A 6,082-nucleotide genomic window follows, 5' to 3' on the forward strand; every position below is an offset into this window, starting at 1 on the left:
AACAACTGTACAAAGGTTGTTTGTTTACTCTGATTCCTTACCCAGAAGTGAACCTTGATCTTTTATCAAGAATAGAAGACCAAACATTGAATGTACATTTTCTAATAGACTCAAAGACTCAAATCTGGGACCAACCTATCATTCTTTCCTTCTTTCTTTTTTTTTTTTTTTTTTTTCTATGAAGATCTCAAAAAGCAGTAATGTATGTTCAATAACTACCAAGCATTTTGCTGAAGCATATTGTGTTTGTGATACGTTATATGTGGATAACACTAAGCTGAAGCTTTGCAGTGAGTGACTGCAATATGGAGGGCTTTACAAGTGACTTCTCAACTACACGTTTGTTTATGAAATTCTCTTCTATCAGTATTGAAAAAAATCAATTTGTTAACATTGGATTCACCTTCACAGCAACAGAACCCAAGGAAGATTTCCTGACTATTTCACCATGTTGCCAACTAATAACGAAGTAGCAAAAAATATTTTCTGGAGTACTGTTTTGTAATTCCCTTATCAGGGCAAGTTGTTGTGGTGAATATTCTCTTTCTAGCAGCATTACCAAGCTATATTATAGCTGCACTCCCTACTGAAATTAATACATTTTTACGGACGTTCTTGTGCTAACATTGCCAGTTAAAACACTCATTCGGGCTCCCATAGTCTTTGCTTGTAAGGAACAGGTAAACACTCTAAGGATTTTCTCCATCTTTTGAATGACAGAATTCTAAGAGACCAATATGGATTATGATGAATGTTAACTGCCAGTGGAAATGTTGTCATAATCATAATTTATATGCAGAGAAAAGCCTGTGTCAAAATCTGCTTAGAGGTGGTTTAGCTACTCTTTAGTAAGCAACAGTTTTAACTTTATTTAGCTGCTGATGCCTTGCAGCTATGAACTGTGACAAAAATAAAATAAAAAATATTAAAAAAAAAAAAAGACTTTCAAAGCAATACAGAGTAAAGGTTAAAGAAGAAAAGACCTAATGAGGTATGAATGAACAGAGTCCTATTTTTTCCTATATGAAGGTAGTACAGTTTAGTGCACTTCATACTGTCATGACACTTTTTTGATAAAGGCAGGAAAGGGATTTAAAGTTTGAATAGAAGCTAAATAATTTTTGTTACGTGTAGTTAAGCAGAACTGGTAAGTCAGGCCCTAAACGCACACTGTATTGGCTTCATGACATTACTCCATGACACAACTGTTCTCAGGTGCCAAACTTTTATGGGTTTTATTTTAATTAAGGATAGTATGAAGTGGTGAGTAATGTTCTCCAGTTCAGAGTTGAGTTGATACAGCCTTATACAGAAGACAGTTTCATGGAAGGAAGCCTTTAAATAAGGCTTCTTTGTTTCTTTTCAAAATATTTAGAATTTATTTCTTCAAAAATATAAATCAAAATTCATACACATTTTCTCTCCCCAAAGTAAAAAAAAAAAAAAAAAAAAAAAAAAAAAAACCACCACAAATATTTGAAATATTTGATACCAAAAAAAAAAAAAAAAAAAAGAAGAAGATAAAAAAGCACATTCACATACTTTAGCAACAAACATTTTCTGTTCCTTTTAAAGTTAGTTTCACCATTATGTGTTGCATTCCAATTTACTTCTCAACAACATTAAAAAAAAGACTAGATGAATGAATCCAGGCTAACAGCTCAAAGACATACCTTAAGGATTCTGTACATCCTGCACAAGGCAGTGTTATCCAATATCTAGTGTATGAGCATGTTTATTTTGCCAGGTACAGTCACTTTCTAGCTTTGCCTATAGCATGAACCAGCAGGTCACAACCCAGCTCTATTCTGGAAGTCAGGTAGATACAAGTTATGATTGTAGGTCCTTGTTCCTTACCTTATTCTCTTTTCCTTGCACAAGTGATTAACACAGAATCAGTTCTGTGCAGCTGTGTAGTTTCCAAACCAGAGCTTGCTTTTGCCCTCCTGGTTCAGAGTACTAGCATGTCTCACCATTTGCTAGCTGCCCACATCTTTAGGAGAAAGCAGTTTCATAGGTTACAACTCACATTCAAGGAAAGGGCATGCCCAATCAGCCAAACATTCTCATATAGGGAGTCTAGACCACTTAAATGTTGTTCATGGCAGATTCATATGATAATGTATGTTTCCCATCAGTGCTATATATATATTTTTTTATATATATGTGGACTGTGATGAGATAATTAATGTGAATTTCAAAGGGATTCTAATTGTACACATTCTCTTATACTTTAAGCTGTTCACTAATGTCCTTACTACATCTTTCTTCAGCCTGAACTTTACCTAACCTTAAAGATCCTAATTTCTGAAGTGTTCTCCTTTGTTGGTAGACACTTATCCTGCTAAATGGAAATAAGTGGGTTTCACTGCACTGTGAAATAATGAACAGTGGAAATAAGGATTATACAGAGAGATGTAAAAAATAAAAATAAAAAATAAAATAAAATTAGTAAAAAGGAATGAGAAATAGAAGCTGTCAAACCATGACACAGCATAAATATACCTCTTATGCTAACAAATTGCAATTCTGCACAATCCTGGCCATAGCTATTGCTCAGAGATTCTTGACAACTTTTGTCTGTAATGCCAAGAAGATATATTTATGCATGTATGTGTGCATATGTATATATATGCACACATACAAAACAATCTAATGTCTGAGTGCGTATTTTCAGAGGCTAGAAACCCTAGTGTTACACTACCAATTTCAAACACTTGCTTACTCTCATTTTTGGGAAGAGTTCTGTATCTTTTGTATATTTATCAGCCAGAGCAGAAATTTTAATTGCACAAGGAACCCAGGACGGACCCTGCTGTAATAGTACCTCTGTTATCAGTCTATACTTAATGACTGTTAGGTCAGCATTAGCTTCTTCTTATAAAGAAGTCAGAATGAATTTTAATTTTACACACTGGAATGTGACAACTTTACTTTAAAAATGTTTGGATTTCGCCAAAGGGGGAAAAATTTGTGGAGGAAGAAGATAACAATCATGTATTGAACATGATTGCAAGACTGAAAACTCCTATGAAAGAAACCGGTGGGTTTAATACAAGAAAGAAGAAAATTATGAGTGACAGACAATATGATTTCATTATGATGTTTGTATGCCACTCTCGTTTAAGGTTTTTCATCCATTAAAGTATTAAAGTAAAGGTTACAATCATGAACACTTTCCAGTGTAACTAAAGAATGAAAGAATGTGTAAGTACCAGATGAATGGCTTGAAATTGCCTTCCATTTTAGTGCTGCTGCCAGAAAGGGAATTAAAGAAGTTGAAACTATTGTCATTCTTGACCACAGGAACCTCAGAAAATCATTTGTTTCTTTTGTGCTTGATGCCAACCCTGAAGATTGAAGGTGTAACCATCTTTGGAAGTTATGATTCTGAAATATATGTGAATCAGTCTAGCAGGCCAGTCGGGAAGAAATATTAGCAATACTAAAGAAGATCTATATTTTTCAATTGGCTCTGAAGAATAATTGCATTAACTTTGGAGATGTCCTTCCTTGTACTTCTATCTGAACATTTGATCCCTAGACTCATACACATATCTTAGACCAGAGATTCTTAGATCATAGTCCGCAAAGCACTTGCTGATGCATCGTGGAAGTCTGATTGATCACAAAGTGATATGTTTTTTTTCCTTTGATTTCCAGCTACAAAAATGAATTAAAAGTTAAATGTTAATTAAAAATTAACTGGTAATAATAATAATAATAATAATAATAATAATAATAATAATAATAATAAAAAGTTAGCTTGTTTGGAAGTTTATTCAGTTGCTGGATTTGCAAAAGGAAAGCATTGTGATCAAAGCTGGGAGAATGTCTAATCTCCAGAAAGACTAAATGGGAGGGACAATCTATGATTCAGACTCTGGGTGATAGTAGAGTTCACTTGGGAATGTTTTCTTTAGAGGGGACAAAACCAGAAAAAACAGAGCTGTGGGTGTAAATTCTGCAGAGGAAAGGAGAGCAGCTTTGCTGTTTTGCTTAATAATTCATTTATGAAGTGAGAGGAAAGAACATGAAAGGGACAGACAGCATACTGTAAAATATGGGTCCAATTACTGGGCTGACAGGACTTTGGTGCCTAAAGTTAGGATTTCAGTGAAATTTAATACCTACCTTCAAGACTCAATTTTAAAACCCCTGATCAGCTGCCACCTCACTCAGGCATCTAGCACTGCATCTCTGTATATTGTCAGAACTGCCCTCATCTTGACACATCTAAAGGTCTTTGAATCTAACTCAATGGAAAATCCATTAGGGATCTAGAAAATAGTGGTACCTGAATTTAGATTTCTGTATATCCCATGAGTAATTATACAGAGTTTACAGAACATATGTCTACAGGATTATAATCCCTATAAGAAGAAATCTTCCTTTGTTTTAAGGTTGTGAATGTGGTCATGCTGCTGTTTTAATAGTCTTGAGATTAGAGCACTCAGGCAGAAGGTGAGAGACCAAAATTGAGACCCTGCCATTGTCAGAGATGATTGAAGTCTCCCCGCTGGTAGGAAAGTGCTCTAATGACTCTGTGTCAGGGCACCCTCTGTTCTTCTCACTGAGGTAACTTTGCATTAGAGAAACACATTCAAGAGTTACAAAGTAGAAAAAGAAGAGTTACTCTGCATGCTGATAGAACAATTGTATCGTTAGGATAGTATGACCATTTAATAAAAAATACTTTAAAATCTTGGAAGCAGGGACTGGGTGAGTATTTTAACTCAAAAGAAGTGGAGCCACATTTTTTTCTGAGCTATATATTGGCTCAAAAATTACTTAAATCTTCCCTGCAAAGTGCTTTAGTGACAGGAAGGGGGGATATACCCTTCTTTACCTCTGTGTCTGCAACCATCTTGTCTTCCACCTGGAGTTCTGAGCCCTCTCCATGTGAAGAGAGAGTCTGAATCTTCTTTGATGGGTGAAGGAATTAAACTTGGGGTTCCTGTTTCTTCTCTAAAACTGCAGAAAAGAAAAAGAAGAAAGAAAGAGAAAGAACAATAACAAAAAAACAAAGAGCTCATTTGATTTTCCTCCAGCCACCTTTTACAAAGGCAACCCATGTCTTAACAAAAACTATACCCATCTGCAGAAATGGGTATTTTATGTACATTGTATTTTGATATGGCTTGTGTAGATTCATCTCAAACATCTCTTTCTTTGTTGCATTGTTTTCTTTGGCACCAAGTTCTTCTTATGAATTTCACAGTAAGCATAGACTTTTAACAAAGGGTTCTGGCCTCCACACTAGAACCAGATACAATAAAAAAATGGGTATTATATTGCATAACTTTAAGTGCTGAAGTCCTTTGCTGGCACTGGCCCTTAAACTTTTGAGGTCAATGGAATCACTCCAGATTTATATCCATGTAAAGAAAATCTATGATTGATAGTCATGAGCCAAGTCTAAATCTTGGCTATTTGCTGGAGCAGAGAACAAAAAACACAGTTTGTTCTTCCCACTGTCTTTTGAACCAAGCAGCAGATGTATTTTATTAGGCTCATTCTCAAACCAACTTACTAGGCTTGGTGAACAGCACCTTCCCACTATTCTTCTTAAGCATTGCTACTCTAACAGGTATCCCAGTGGGAAAATTGTATCTGTCAAAATTGTATCTGTTATCACAAATCTGTTATGGGATGTGAGATAATAATCCCCAAAATAAGAAACAGGTCACAGTTTTCCTGCAGTTTCATGAATCTTATGAAAGGAAGTCAATACTCTCCATGAGCAACAAAATCATTCCTCTGCTACCCATTTCAGTGTGCACTGAACATATTAAATACTTCATCTGAATTATCTGAATTTACTTATTTTGCTATAGCTTATTATTATAACCTCTGTTGAAACCTCTGCAATTGCCACTTACAATTTTATACTGTGAATAGGGAAAAAGATACAGACCAGTGAAGCATAAAGGTAAGTAAAAAAATTCATCTAGATGATGAATTGGTGTATGTGGCTGGTTTTGTCTTATCTGAGTAATGACAGTTCAAACAAACAATAATCATTAAGTCACTCTGATCTGCCAAATGGGAACAAATATACTATGTATATTACATGTACTAA

This window comes from Aythya fuligula, chromosome 1 (genome assembly GCF_009819795.1).
Source record: "Aythya fuligula isolate bAytFul2 chromosome 1, bAytFul2.pri, whole genome shotgun sequence".
In the NCBI taxonomy this organism is placed as follows: Eukaryota; Metazoa; Chordata; class Aves; order Anseriformes; family Anatidae; genus Aythya; species Aythya fuligula.